The 16997-nt window shown below is 33.4% G+C and overlaps 1 non-coding gene across 1 annotated transcript; it reads left to right on the forward strand.

Annotated features, from left to right (window-relative positions):
- The first annotated feature begins 3667 nt into the window (after positions 1-3667).
- On the forward strand, positions 3668-3749 carry Trnas-aga (transfer RNA serine (anticodon AGA)). The gene has a single exon. It is a non-coding gene; the product is annotated as a tRNA-Ser (tRNA).
- Positions 3750-16997: the final 13248 nt, after the last annotated feature.

Below are 16997 nucleotides of genomic sequence, written 5' to 3' on the forward strand. Positions count from 1 at the left end.
TACACGTAAGCGACGACGGTAGTTAGATTAAAACTAATAATAATAGTGCGGAAGATGTGGCAACAGAGTTGGTTAGTAGTAGTAGTAGTAGTAGTAGTAGTAGTATGCGATGTCGACAGTTCATGGCGGTTTTGAAATAATAAACGTTTAAGAGCATTTTTGGCACAACACTCCCCACCCTCGAACATTCCTTTAAAAATACCACTTTTTAAGTTTTCGGGGGTCGCTGAAAACGAAAATAACGTTTAAAATCACGGCAAACGAGTAGTTTCTAAGATATAAAGACACGTTAGTCTAAAAAAAGTGGAAGATCACTTTTCTATAATAATTTAACGTAAAATGAGCAACCACTTTGTGGCCACTATGTTTTTGGAGGGGGGGGGGGCTTTTTTCCACCCTCGGAAAATCCTTTAAAATTACCACTAACGATTAAAATTCCAGAAAACAAGTAGTTTCCAAGATATGAAGAAATGCACCCACTTTATGGGCCTCTTTTTTTAGGGAGTGGGGGGCTGCCAGTTTATGTTTTTTGGTTCATTTTTTGGAGGGGGATACTCAATTATAGGACTTGTATATTTTTGTAACACGTGCTTCTGCAGTTTAATTATGTGAGAACTTCACTCACTTCGGATTGGCCTTTGTCAGAATGAAAGAAGCAAACAGAAATCAGAAAAGGCTCACCTTTAAACTTCAACGTAAATTTTATTAAAGTAAAAAAAACCAAATTGTAAAACATGTGACATCTTTAACTTTCTGCTGAACAGAGCTGGTAACACCCGTAAAGGTAGTAGTTCATGGTTTATCTTTGCGTTTGCAGGATTCAAGACTCCACGCTGTTCGAAGAATAATTGCAACAAGTCGATGAGTTGGTGACGCCTTCCCAGGATGAATGCTGTAAGTCCGGAAGTCATCATGGACTTCAGTTTGAATAACCGTCCAAATGGCGGACAAAGGGCAGGTCAAAATGTAGACCTTAATTTAAGTAATGAAGAAAGGCAATTAGTTCGTAGAACACAACAATGTGCGATGAAATATATTTCGCCTAACATAAGGGTATTAGGGTTTGTAAATGACAATAACATTTTACCACACATTAGGGCATTAATACGTCTCAACGAGACAAAACGGTTTGAGGCTTCATGTCTTGAATAAAAGGGCGAGTTTTCACGTCCATTCGACTTGCTGTCTTTTTGAAAACTGGCGCCCTGAAAGATAAAAATTAGCGTCTCGGCAGTTAGTAACAACAATCAATCTAATTGGTCTAAACAAAATCGTGGGCGGTCAAACCGACCAATCAGGAGCCTGCTTATTTCTACATAATTTCTCACGCACTGCGAAGGAAAGGAAAAAACAGTAATTTTTTTTATATAAGATAATGATGTACTTTAAAAAACTGTCAAGAAGTTTAAGAGTCGATTTTTTTTTCTCAAAAGTTTCTCAGCTAAAAAAAAAGGGCCACACCTACGATTGAAATACACAAGCTGAGTCTTCAAAAAATTTATACAATTTATGTTTTTGCTACAAAAATGTTCAGTGAATATCTTACCGGGAAGTTTATGGTTGTTTATGTTTATATGTTTATTTGTGAGAATTATGCATATGTGAGTATTGGGCAGCGTGGAGTTGTGTGTGTGAGGGGGTATCTATCTTTTTAGTGCGTGTGTATATGTGCGTAAGGTGATGGAACTTGTACGTAACTCTTGAAGTGTTCCTTTCCTGTTGAGTCCCTCTGGAAATGCACAGAAGAGAGAGTTGTGAGCGCACGTTTTTGGGTCATGCGGGTGCACTAACCAGAGAACTGGTTATTTCCTTGATTTTTCTAATAGTTTTTCAGTTCGCATACCTTTGTTAGATTTTGGAGTTAAAACGATTTTCATTGATTAAAAAATATTTAATACCACTTTCTTGTGAAAAATCTTACTTGTTTTTTGAAAAATGTAGAAGATAGCATACTATATTATAACAACAAACAAAAATTGAAATCATTGATCGATAATTTCAATCTAATCATAGCAGACATTCACACTGATACCCATTTGTTCTGGCAGAGAAAAACCCTATTAGGTTGTTTGGTCATACTAGGATCGTATTAAATACAACCGACTCTTGAAGTATTGTTCAAGATCCCATAATATTTGAACAGCAGTCCTGTTCCCTGGCACTGATGAAGAAAGACATCCTTCTCCCCCCTCCGTCAACGGTGCTGAGCAAAGCTATCTTCGCTTGAATATATTTTTCTGCCAGGGGACATTCGGCATCTAGCGAATATTATCATACCATTTCTTTCTTCACTCGGACACTGCTTTAACTTTCGGCTGCCTACACACCTCGGTGTAGGTCGCTCAAACGTGACGTCACAGTGGGATCAAAGAAAAGAAGGAACAGAGAAGGGGAAAATGAAAAGAAGCATGTTTTGACACGGAAGGAGAAAACGTATGTGTCGACACGACAGTATTTTTCAATCACGTGGCGGCAGGTAAAGAACTTTTAAACATTAAAAAAAATTTTTTTTTTACACGTTGGTCACCACTTATCAAGGCCCGGAAGCCACCCAGGCAAGTACAGTACATTAATGTGGAGATTTGATTAAGTGTTTACTTAAAGGGCGGTTCATTAGGAATTTGTTAACGTTGGACTTGAAGACATCCAAGTTGTAGTCAGGTGGGAAGCTGGCAGACGGAACAGAGTTCCACAGGCGTGCAGTTCTAAGAAAGAAGCTTTGTTCATGGAATCCACGTTCTGATTTAAAAGAGTGGGGGAAAATTTTCACAGTGGATTCAGCTAGACGGGTGTTTTCCGTGAAAGATTGCAGGATTCATCTATCTTCCGAACTTTTTGCAAAATTTTCGGGTCACAATTTTGTCGATGGCTTGCAAAATTCTTGTCAGTCGGTTTAGTGAGGAAACGACTGGTAATAAATGCCTTATCTTTTAACCCCCCCCCCAATCGAGTTGAATTTCTTTCCTTTGTTTATTTGCGAGAGGTTCGCACAGAACGTCAAGTCCATGTTAAAATATAACGAACACATTATACCTGTTTAACATCTTAAAACGATAAATGTCAAAGGAAACCTCAAAAAGAAGAGGCCTTGTGTCACTTTCATGCTTCTTTATGGTATTCATATTATATATAATAGAAGGTTTTGTTTAAAAAGAAGAAGAAAGCTAAATTCAAAAACACTCGACTAGCTACAGCCACTATACGATTTCCCCAACTCTCTAACTGGGCCTAAATCTAAATGCAAATTCCCAGAACTGGCCACTTGTGAAACACTGCTTCTCGGTTGAATACAACATGGAAACCTTCAAATCCAATTTAAACAAGCTCTTGTTGCGTTGTACCCATAAATAATCAAATTCTACTTAATTTATACCATTAACAATTCCGACGCTTCCACCTTACACCCATTAACTCTTATTCTCAAGTGGCCTTCGGGTCTTGATAAGTAGTGATTCCCAAGTAAAAATAAAAATAAAATAAGCACAAGTCCGCTAGTTTAATATGAATAAATCAAATTTCCACGAGGGGATTCTTTGGAATGATAAAGAAATAAAGGCGCTTATTTTAAATGCTCGCTGCAGAGGATTTGTGAACAGGTGCGATTTATAGCTGGGTGTTTTCTACTGCTTCACGGTTTTTATGTATCTGCTTGGCAACTGTTTATGTAGTCGTCGTGGCCGAGTGGTTAAGGCGATGGCCTAGAAAGCCATTGGGGTCTCCCCGCATAGGTTCGAATCCTATCGGCGACGTAAAGTTTTTTTTATTTTATTTGAACTATATTTTTGCATTATTTTTTCAGACTCGATTCAATTCGCCAATGTTTATTCGATTTTTCAAGCTTTCAATCCTATATTTGCAACTACACACGCCTATGTGTTTATGTTTGTGTGTGTATGTGTAGGTGTATCAGAATTTTTGTAGGAATTTTTGACACCCCTATCACGAAACTGCGAATAAAATATAAAAATCTCGTAATTTCTCTGTTAAAAGTGGGTTATTTATTTTCTTTATGGATTATACTTCCAAAATAAACTATTAAAGTTGTTTTAAAAGTAATAGAATTTTGTTTTTATTTTAAAAACAGTAATGAATTTTCCGAACTCAATATTTTTCAATTTTTAAACTTTAAAAATCTATCAAAATTTTTCTATTGATTCTATTTTTACGATATTTTCAGGGTCAATATGAAATTTTATGTTCTTTCCAATAAACCGAATATAATATTTTAAACAAACGTTTATTTTTAATTCACGCCCTCCCATTTTCAAGTTTCTATTAAAAAGTAAATAATTAATTTAGTCACCGAAAAGTAAATAATTAATTTACTCACAAATTGAAGAGAAAAGGTCAATAAATAATATATTCAAATTTAAAACAAAAAAAAACGTAGTTTTTTTTTTAGAATTTTACCTGTAAAGTTGGAAGTTCAAAACCTTTTTTTTAAACCACGTTATTTGTTTTTTCTTTTTTTTAATGGAACCTTGGTCCTTGCTCCTTTTAATTGAAAAAAAAAATTAGGGCTTGAATTAGATTTTTCGAGTAGTTATAAGCTTGGAAAGACAGGGGGTCGAATAATTCACGCCTCCCATTTTGAAATGTCTATTACAAAGTAAATAATTAATTTATGTACCAAAGTCTTATATATCACAAATTGAAGAGAAAAGGTCAATAAATAATATATTCAAATTTAAAACAAAAAAAAAGAACTGTTTTTTAGAAATTTATCTGTAGAGTCCGAAGTTTAAAACCTTTTTTTTTTTTTTTTTTTTTAATGAAACCTTGGTCCTTGCTCCTTTAATTGAAAATAAAATTAGGGCTTGAATTACATTTTTCGAGGAGTTATAAGCTTGGAAAGATGGGGGGAATTATTCACTATTTTCACGAAATTTCTGACACCTAGTGTATGTGTGTATCTATGTGTGTGTGTATGTGTGTGTGCGGGGAGACATGACGACGTAAAACTTCTTCCCACGTGTGTTTTAAATTCGATTATGTTTTCGTGGGGAGGACAGGAGGGACCTATAAACAGTTTAAAAAGTTTTTTTTTTATTTGTTTCGGCAGACTTTACATAAGTCCATTTACTTTTATCTTTTTTTCTTCTTCTTCAAATCATTTGAATTCCATATGAAAGTAGTTTTCAGAAAATACAGTTGTAGATTAGTCGTCTTCTGCTATTTAACGAACCACGTGTAAAATTCAAAATAATTAATAAAAAATTTATGCGTTTGAATTAAACACATCTTCTAGTTTTAAAATGATAAATGATGTAATACCTGCTCTGCAAGTGAAAATTTAATCTCATTAAACTTAATAGTTGTTACAATTCGAAATATTATTTATAGAAGATATTTTCTTATAAATAATATTTTCTCATAAATAATATTTTCTTATAAATAATATTTTCTTATAAACAATATTTTCTCATGAATAATATTTTCTAATAAACAATATTTTCTTATAAACAATATTTTCTTATAAATAATATTTTCTTATAAACAATATTTTCTTATAAATAATATTTTCTTATAAATAATATTTTCTTATAAATAATATTTTCTTATAAACAATATTTTCTTATAAATAATATTTTCTTATAAATAATATTTTCTTATAAACAATATTTTCTCATAAATAATATTTTCTTATAGATAATATTTTCTTATAAACAATATTTTCTTATAAACAATATTTTCTTATAAATAATATTTTCTTATAAATAATATTTTCTTATAAACAATATTTTCTTATAAACAATATTTTCTTATAAACAATATTTTCTTATAAATAATATTTTCTTATAAATAATATTTTCTTATAAACAATATTTTCTTATAAACAATATTTTCTTATAAACAATATTTTCTCATAAATAATATTTTCTTATAGATAATAATTTCTTATAAACAATATTTTCTTATAAACAATATTTTCTTATAAATAATATTTTCTTATAAACAATATTTTCTCATAAATAATATTTTCTTATAAACAATATTTTCTTATAAACAATATTTTCTCATAAATAATATTTTCTTATAAACAATATTTTCTTATAAATAATATTTTCTTATAAATAATATTTTCTCATAAATAATATTTTCTTATACGTTGTCATTTCATGTCATTTCATGTAATTTCATGTAATTTCATGTCATTTCATGTCATTTCATGTAATTTCATGTCATTTCATGTCATTTCATGAAATTTCATGTCATTTCATGTCATTTCATGTCATTTCATGTAATTTCATGTCATTTCATGTAATTTCATGTCATTTCATGTCATTTTGGTAATTTCATGTCATTTCATGAAATTTCATGTCATTTCATGTCATTTCATGTCATTTCATGTTATTTCATGTCATTTCATGTCATTTCATGTAATTTCATGTCATTTCATGTAATTTCATGTCATTTCATGTCATTTTGGTAATTTCATGTCATTTCATGTCATTTCATGTCATTTCATGTTTGCAAATACGCTATAGCTTTTCAAATATGTTTTAAAAACAATTGCAAATTTACTCATTTTGAAGAAGATCTGTTCCAAAATCAGCTCATATACAACTAACAATGTTCAATTTTATATATTCTTTTAAGTGAAAAAAAAATACTTGAGCTGAGATCTAAACCAAAACCTAAAGGCAGTGAGCCAAGTACGAGAACCATTAGATCAGCTTGCCACAATCTTTGCAAACTGTTTTCAAACCTAAATATTCTATACATATAGAAGATGTCATGTTTCCCGGCCGCGCGTTCGCATTCATGAATCAGTTGATGAACAGATAAAAATTCGATGACTCCCAAGTACAAATTTTTAAATTTTGACCCCTTAACATCCCCTTTTCCGGATGAAACCCGATTAAAAAGTTTTCCACGTTTCTGAATACCTATATACCGAATTCCTAGTCTGTACACCAAATATTCGTTGAGTATATAGGTTGAGAAGTGCCCTCAAACACACACACACACACACACACACACACACACACACACACACACACACACACACACACACACACACACACGCACACGCACTTTCTCACTTTTATAGATATACTATCAGACCATCTGACGTTGTCCGGTCGTAAAATACGCATGAATATTATACTTTAATTAATGCAGAAATCTTATTTATTATAAACAAAAATAAAGTATTAAACGAAACGTAAAATTCCTTTCAAAAATGAAGTAAACAATTGGAAAGAAACTAAAACATGTGTGTTCGTGTATTATGTTTTTATAAACATTCACTTCTTGTAAGTAAAAAAACTCGAGCTAAGATTAAAACCAAAACGAAAAAAAGTGAGTCAAATACGATAACCATTAGACCAGCTTATAACAATCCTGAAATAGTGTTTTCAAACCTACTTGTTCTTAACATAAGGAATCTCTCATTGAACGATTCGCGCATGCGCATTCGTGCAACAGTATACAAACAGATAAAAATCCGATGGCCACAAGTAATAATTTCTCAATTTTGATCACAATCCATTGAGTACATAGGTTGAGAAGTGTCCTCACACATACACACGTTCTCACACATTATATATATATATATATATATATATATATATATATATATATATATATATATAAGCCGAAGATATATAAGAGGGAAAGCCATGAAACAATAAACTGTTACCATCACTCGTACTACTACTACTACTACTACTACTACTACTACTACTACTACTATATAACAATTCTACTGTAACTTCTTTTACTATTATTTCTACTTCTTTTACTCTAATTGCAATGCTCCCATATTGAGAATCATAATGTGTGGAACGCTATTGAAAACTTCAATTATAAGCCAGAAGACAATGTCACTTTCTCAAATTTCTATAGAAGATATGAGGATAATTTTGTATCGGATTGCGGTACATGGACAGACGCTAAAAAAGTTAGGTTTTTGCTAAGAAAATTGGGAACAGACGAACATACAAAGTTCGTGAATTTTATCCTCCCAAAAAAGACCAGTGAGTTGAACTTCCAGGAGACAGTTATTCTACTAACAGAACTGTTTTCTACAAAAACTTCTTTTTCACAGGAAATACACGTGTATGAACGTCACTAGAAAAGAGGAAGACGACTACACTACTTATGCAAGTATAGTAAACAAGAATTGCGACGATTTTAAACTGGAGGAATTATCATCAGATAATTTTAAATGTTTAATATTTGTGCAAGGGCGGGTTTCAAATAAAGACCCTGAAATCAGGCATCGTGTTTTAAATAAACTCAAAAATGAGCCGAATTTAAAACTACAAGCTTAACGGAAGACTGTGAATGGTTTACTGCGTTGAAACAGGACAGTCGTGTCATAGAGGGAAGCGGAGTATTGCACATTAAAAAGATCCACCAGAAGAAAAATTTGACTTAAAAAAATAGCCAGAGAAAAAAAAACATATGGAAAAGATCCACCTGGACTGTGTTGGAGGTGTGGAGATAAACAGCGGTAGAATGAGTGTTCCTACAAATTTAAACAATGTGACATATGCTACCTGAAAGGACATAAGGCATTGTTATATACTGTCTTATTATTAAATGATGACGTATGTATTTGTATTGTTCTTTGTGAGACTCTTACGAGAGATTAGTGTTGAGTAAGAGATGTTCATGCTGTAAGAAGAAATGAGAGATATTAACATTGTTAGAGAAGAGATGTGGACATTAACAAGTATATATAAAGAGAGGGAAATATAAATACATTTTGGAGAGGATTTGATATCTAGACAGATATACCGATAGTTTGACATTTATACTTTTGACAGTTCTTTTAGATGATGATTTTATCAAGGTTCTTATAACATAAATGGACAATACCTTTTCTGTTGAATAACAACACGACGACGCAGATACAAAAACACATGATGATACGTTTATTTCTTCTTCGACCGGTCGAACATGATTTTATCTCAGGGATTCAAAGTTGTTACATGGTTATTTCTATAAGCCTCTCATTTCTAGAGGGTGCCTTGACTCTAACAGAGAATCGGTCTGAATCTCTCTGCTTCTCTCCACTGACTGATTCCCATTCTCACTTATCTAACTAAATTCATAACTCATGACGTCATTGCCCGACCGAGCACGTGTATATGAGACCCATGGCATGAATCCTTCTCTAACCTAATTTTACGTAACTCACTTTATAGTAACATTTTCCATTCTCTTTGTTTCATAAAGGAATTTAACCTATTTGTCAATTCTGTAACCCAAATTTCTATTATGTTTTCTTTCTAAGAATGTAAATAGTTTCCATCCAAATTGTATTATTAAATATTTTAACAGAATCAACAATTTAACTGGACATTCCATTTATAACATTCTGTGTTTATTTTAACTTATGATTGGAATTCTCAATTCCAAGTATAGCTTCGCAAGTTCGAATCCTTGACTATCCTATTTCATATTTACATTTAACTGATTCCCTTTTTTTATACTTACATGAAAAGGGGACAGCCCTTATGTAACAGCATCACATTGTAGGACAAAATCTGGTAGAAAGAAGATATCCATTAAACTTACAAAAATTGAACCTGGGAAACGAAATACCCGGAAATCTGTTAAAATGTTCAAAAAGAAAGACTACAGCTTGATAGTGAGCCTGACATTTCCATCATTAATTTACAGACATGAAAGAAGCTTAGGAGACCCACTATGATTAAATCACATAAAACGGCGAGAAGCGTCAGTGGTGAAAAAAAAATCACCTTCCAAGGAGAATTATTGACGAATATTTCTGTTCAGAATAAAACCGAAAAAGCAAAAATTTTTGTCATGCGAAAATCAGATAACCTCTTTGGAACTGATCTGTTCGAAAAGTTTAGACCATGGGATTTGCCTTTAAGCTCTTTTTGCCAAAAAGTTGAGGATTCGAATGTGGAGGTAGAAAAAAAACTTAAGAGGGAGTGAAAAGAGAATTTTCCAGACATATTTTCAGGCAGTCTTGGAAGGTGTACAAAAGCGGTAGCAAAATTTGAAGTCAAAGTAAATGAACAGCCAGTGTTCAGAAAGAAAGGAAACGTTCCATACGCCGCTATAGAACAAATAAACGGTGAATTACGAAGATTCGAAAACATGGGTGTCATTGAAAAAATTTATCACGGTGAGTGGGCTATACCAACAGTTTATATCAAAAAGAAGAGCAAGGAGATTCGGGTTTGTGTCGACTTCTCCACAGGCTTAAACAATGCATTAAAAGATCACCATTATCCTCTTCCGAGTCATGAAGAAATATTTGCGAAACTGATTGGAGGGAAATATTTTTCTAAAATCGACCTCAGTGACGCGTACTTACAAGTTCCAGTCGATGAGGAGTGTTCAAAGTTGCTATGTACAAGTTTAACAGACTTCCTTATGGGGTCAAAGTCTCCCCTGCTATTTTTCAGCAAATTATGGAAATTATGTAAAATGGGTTGGATTTCGCAGTAGGGTAGCTGGACGATGTGTTAATGAACAGCGCTAGAAAAGAACAACACAAGGCTTGTGTAAAACAAATATTCAAAAGGATCCAAGATTATGGATTTAAACAAAAACAGGAAAAATGAACATGGAAGAAGGCCGGATCCAAATAGATCGAGTGAAATAAGGGACATGCCTGTTCCAGAAAATAATGCGTCTCTACAAAGTTTCTTAGGTTTTGCGAATTACTACAATGTATTCGTGCCAAATAGGCATAAACTAAGATCACCCTTAAATGAACTGTTAAGGAAGGACCAAAAATGAGTCTGGACGCAAGAGTGCGAAGAAGCATTTCAAGGAATTAAAGATATATTAACGTCTGGCACATTATAATCTCACGCGTGATATAGTTGCAAGCTATAGAATAATTTAGACCAAATTACAAGCTCGTTAAAAACAATGTTTGTACCACTGTAGTTGATATTATTCACTAAACTAAGAGGGAGAAAAGGAGAGACATGATCAAGAGGAAGTATCAGTTTATGTTTTATGGTTAACGTTTTGCTGATGTTAGTGTTGTATAGAGCACTCTGAGCTCTATACATCGATTGTCAGGATTTCACCAAAAATATAATTTTTTTATGTTAAGAATTATGTTTTGATAGTTTAGATAAGAATTTTAACAAGTATATACATTCTTTCAGAAATGATTAAAAATAGAATTATGTTGTGATTTTTAGCTGAAAGAAATAGAATAAACATTAGGTTCGACCTGACAGCTGATGAGTTAAAGATACGTGTGATTTAACACGTGACGTAACAGTCAGCTGATTGCGATGTTTGGTGAAGGATGGACGTGCGGGAAATGAACACAAGCAAATAAGTTGAGTAGAGATGAAAGTGTTTACAAAGGTTCGAGGGATTTGGGACTCAACTGGACTGGAACAAAAAAGAATTAAAAATATATATTTTGTAATCGGTGATGTTGTGTTTGCCTGTCACCAAGGGAATGCTTCTTTGTTGTAGTCCGTCTGATGAGGAGGAGAAGAGTAATTTTTTTAAAACTTTGACTCCTATTATGACCCATTAACATTTATTGTTTTGGGCTCAAATCAAATTATTCAGTTAGATCCATGTCAGAGGAACCTATATCTAAAATATTAATTGTTTAGACCCAAAATTGGCGGAGGAGTTTGGTACAGTTCTCAAAGGTCAAATCGTTGAACTTTGACCCCTTAGCAGCAAAATTTCTGGCCGCAAACGGATTACAAAGATTCTCCGAAATCTCAGTACCCTGTATATCAAATTTCGAGTCTGTATACTGAAAATTGACAGAGTTATTGCATAGGAAAATGTACACAGACACACAGACACACAGACAGACACGTTCACTTTTATAGATATATAGATATATTCATAAATATGGTATTTTGTTTCGATTTAAACTGATGAACCCAAGTCATATAGACATATTTTTTTTTTTTTGAAATCGCAACTTTATAATATATAAAAATCGATAGAACATTAACTTTATAATAATATATAAAAAATCTGCAAAAATTAAAATAATATATTTAAGCGTACTTTACGATCTTACTACGCCGGGCATCCTTGCTAGTTTGGATAAATACTTTGCAGTTTTAACAAAAGAGTTATAATAATATCAGGGCATCTCCATTTACACTGCACATCTACAGAATGCTAACATCAATATATTACATATGAATGAGTGCCCTGTGGAATTTCCACAGTTCCTGCTAGTATTCAATATAATAACAGAAACCATAAGTGCGTCCGTTTCATTTAAAAATCACGCATGGAAATTTATATTAGCAAAGAAGTGAAGACGTTTTTAAAATCTTCTTTATCCCAAACAAAACACAGCAGCACTGGAACGTAAAAGAGCTATTATTTGAGACAATATCTACAGATACAGTAAATAAGGGGGAGAGGGTTGAGCACCAATATGTCTGTTCACATTACACTTAAACTTCTGCATGTCAGTAGTCACGGAAGCAGGGACCCAGGTGAGAATTTCCAAGTCTAGCAATTCGAGGGAAGAATCTATTAGAGTAGGAAGGTTTCGGGATGTAGTGCTCTCTGCAGTGTAGGGATGGGATGTTGTTACTTGTTCGGTTAGTCAGGAGCACAAGTGCTATTAGTTCGTTAGTGCACATACCATAAGAATACTTGTAAAATAGACACATTGATACAACAATGTGGTGATGACACAGATGTTGAAAGTTGGTTGACAGTGCGTGATCTATTAGGTTGGAGACTCTTTTATGGATTCTGTGTAAGAGCGAAAGACAAGTGGTAGATACACTAGTGCATATGTAGCAACACTATTCCATGCATGACCAAACAGTGGCTTTGTAGATATATAGAGTACGCTCATGTGTGAATAGTTTTCTAGCATGGTAAAGGAAGCCCACCGTTTTTCAACGCCATTAGCAATCTCTTTAATGTATTTGCTCCAATTCATGTTGTCTGTGAATGTTAAGTCGACGAGTTTGGACAAAGAGCTTCCGGGTAGCATATTATTAGCTATGACAATAAGTGGTTTAGGAGGTTTCTCATAATTATTAAAGGAAAGAAGCTTAGTCTTAGCAGCATTAAATGTTACCACCCATTTACATCACCATTCCACTACAGACTCGTGCCTGTTATAGAGCGTGGTGTCATCAGCAAATATACCCATCTCAGAGACAATTGTATCAGGGAGTTTGCTCATGCATATAAGAAATAATAAATGTCCAAGGATGGACCCTTGTACTACACTCGCATTCATCATGTTGTTTTGACGTAAGACTTGGATTTGTCTCTTCTGTAAGAAGGATTTTATTATATTAAATATTTATCTATAGCAATCCTTCATGATATAATTTTTATGAGAAGACGTCCATGTCAAATCCAGTCAAATGCTTTAGATGAATGAAGGTTTACTACCTTAGTCCTTTCTGTGTTGTTTAGTGCACGTGCAGGGATTGCGGTTGGAATGTCTGCTGTATAATGAGTTTACTTACGTCCATACTATGTGTCGGAAAGAAGTTTAGTATAAAAGAAGTGATAAACTTGTGCTTGATTAATTAAGAATTCAAAGATCTTTTCAAAGACCGTCAGGGAGCAAATGGTGCTATAATCGTGTGGGTTTGTTCTTTCATCAGAATTCTTATAAACTGGTATCACAAAAACAATTTTCCAGCAACCACTGAAGCAAGATTCGGTAAGGCATTTGTTCAAGATTTGGGCGAGAACTGGAGAAACCTACGTGGAATATTTTTTAAACTGTATATTAGACCCACATAATGAATTGTATAGCAGGGATGATAACAGACTCAAATAATAAATTGTATAGCAGGGATAATATCAGACACACATAATAAATTGTATAGCAGGGATAATATCAGACTCAAATAATAAATTGTATAGCAGGGATAATATCAGACCCACATAATAAATTGTATAGCAGGGATAATATCAGACCCACATAATAAATTGTATAGCAGGGATAATATCAGACACACATAATAAATTGTATAGCAGGGATAATATCAGACTCAAATAATAAATTGTATAGCAGGGAGATTATCAGACACACATAATAAATTGTATAGCAGGGATAATATCTGACCCACATAATAAATTGTATAGCAGGGATAATATCAGACTCAAATAATAAATTGTATAGCAGGGATAATATAAGACGCAAATAATAAATTGTATAGCAGGGATGATATCAGACCCACATAATAAATTGTATAGCAGGGATAATATCAGATCCACATAATAAATTGTATAGCAGGGATAATATAAGACGCAAATAATAAATTGTATAGCAGGGATGATATCAGACACACATAATAAATTGTATAGCAGGGATAATATCTGACCCACATAATAAATTGTATAGCAGGGATAATATCAGACTCAAATAATAAATTGTATAGCAGGGATAATATAAGACGCAAATAATAAATTGTATAGCAGGGATAATATCAGACCCACCTAATAAATTGTATAGCAGGGATAATATCAGACCCACATAATAAATTGTATAGCAGGGATAATATCAGATCCACATAATAAATTGTATAGCAGGGATAATATCAGACCCACATAATAAATTGTATAGCAGGGATAATATCAGACCCACCTAATAAATTGTATAGCAGGGATAATATCTGACCCACATAATAAATTGTATAGCAGGGATAATATCAGACTCAAATAATAAATTGTATAGCAGGGATAATATAAGATGCAAATAATAAATTGTATAGCAGGGATAATATCAGACCCACATAATAAATTGTATAGCAGGGATAATATCAGACCCACCTAATAAATTGTATAGCAGGGATAATATCTGACCCACATAATAAATTGTATAGCAGGGATAATATCAGACTCAAATAATAAATTGTATAGCAGGGATAATATAAGACGCAAATAATAAATTGTATAGCAGGGATAATATCAGACCCACATAATAAATTGTATAGCAGGGATAATATCAGACCCACATAATAAATTGTATAGCAGGGATAATATCAGATCCACATAATAAATTGTATAGCAGGGATAATATCAGACCCACATAATAAATTGTATAGCAGGGATAATATCAGACCCACATAATAAATTGTATAGCAGGGATAATATCAGACCCACATAATAAATTGTATAGCAGGGATAATATCAGACCCACTGAGAAGTAGTTATTTTCAGAACATTAAGCGTGGCTTCTGTTCGCAAATGGAAATTGTTGAGCGAGGGATTTTTTGAGTCTCATATGGATTTGGAGGCGAACTGCCGGGTAAGTAGGTTAGCCTTCTCAGTTGCCATACAAATCAACTCATCTTTTTTGGATAGTAGGAGAATTGTTGATTGTATATTATTTACCACATTCATAAAGGTTCCAGAAATTGTGAGTTCCTCTTTTCTGCGACTCAATGCATTTTCTACTGACTTGTAGAATCAATTGAGAGAGATGTCAACAGGCACACAAGCATCACACTAGGAACCTCAATTTTGACTATGCCACTCGTTCTGTAAGGCGACTTACCAAGACTCGAACTGAAGCAACATGGCGCAGCTACTTCTAATGATATACATCTCTTTCGCTGGCTCATATCATCAGCATTAATTATTTAAACGAAAATATCATTTAGAAATTAGTTAACGAATTTTTTTATTTACCAACTTATTTGACAAAAGTTGAAATATTTATAAGAAATATGTTGTGAAAAAAAAATTGTCCCCTGATTATGTATATATATGATATGTATATATGGCATGATATGTGTAAGAATTATTTATTTTACATATGACTCACCACTTATCAAGGCCCAGAGGCCACTCGAGGATAAGGGTTATAGAGTGTACAGTAGTCAATCGGACAATCGTTAGTAGTAGAAATTTGGTAAATTGAATTACTTAAGGCGAATGGCTCATCAAGACCTTGTTTACATTGAACTTGAATTCGTCTATAGTGTACTCAGCTGGAAAGCAAGGAAATGGAAAATAGTTCCACAGGTGTGTAGTTCTAAGAAAGAAACTTTGTTCATGGAATCTACGTTTAGGTTTAGCCTCATATAAAGAGTGGGGGAAATTATTGATAGTGTTTTCAGCTAGACGAGTGCTTCTTGTGAAAGCTTGGCAAGGGGAGGGGCATAGATTGGAGCTCAGACGAGCACTTGCTATGAAAACAACGATAAAGCAGAGACAAGCTGGCAACGTCTCTTCTGTGAGAAAGAGATTGCAAGGAAGAGAAAAGGGGCATCCTCTACTTGGCTGCGAAGTCTATTTTTAACTCTGTTAAGGCAGGATACGTTCTTTCTAGCAGCTCCTGGCTAGATGTGGAAACAGTACTCCATCCTTGGACGTACCTGGCTCTTATATAGGTAGAGAATTGCATCAGCAATGAGATATCTACTGAATCGAGAGAAGGATCGCACCATTTTTCCAGCGACATTGGCAACGGATTTGATGTATGTGCTTCATTTCAGATCAAGAGTAAAGGTCAAGTCCTTTGTGAATAAACCAAATATTTTTGTCACCTAGTTCAAATATTTATGAGAACTATGTTGCAGAAAAACAATTACCTTTTTTTGTCACCTAGTTGAAATATTGAGTTTTCCGGATATTAAGCAATGCAATTCCTTTATTTTATCACTGGTGGACATTGTTAAGCCTTTGCTTCTTTTCGTTTGACCTTTTCTCTGTTCCTATTTTTGTATCGTCTATATATTACATGCATGCCAATATGTTGGTTAAGTTCCTAATAAAAATGCGCTTTTTTCATATTTCATACGTCATACTTTTTTTTTACAAAGGTATCACCACTTATCAAGTCCCGGAGGCCACTCGAGGATAAGGGTTAATGGGTATACATTAGTCAATGTAATTATAGCGTTTTTAACATACGTATTGGGATTTTTGTAAGTTGGATTATATAGGGGTACAGTTCATCAAAAACTTGTTTACATTGGACTTGAAGACAATCAGATTGTAGTCACCTGGGAAGTAGGCCAAAGGAAGAGAGTTCCACGGGCGTGCACTTCTAAAAAAGAAGCTCTGCTCATGGA

This window comes from Euprymna scolopes, chromosome 7 (assembly GCF_053919585.1).
Source record: "Euprymna scolopes isolate OS-2025 chromosome 7, ASM5391958v1, whole genome shotgun sequence".
In the NCBI taxonomy this organism is placed as follows: domain Eukaryota; kingdom Metazoa; phylum Mollusca; class Cephalopoda; order Sepiida; family Sepiolidae; genus Euprymna; species Euprymna scolopes.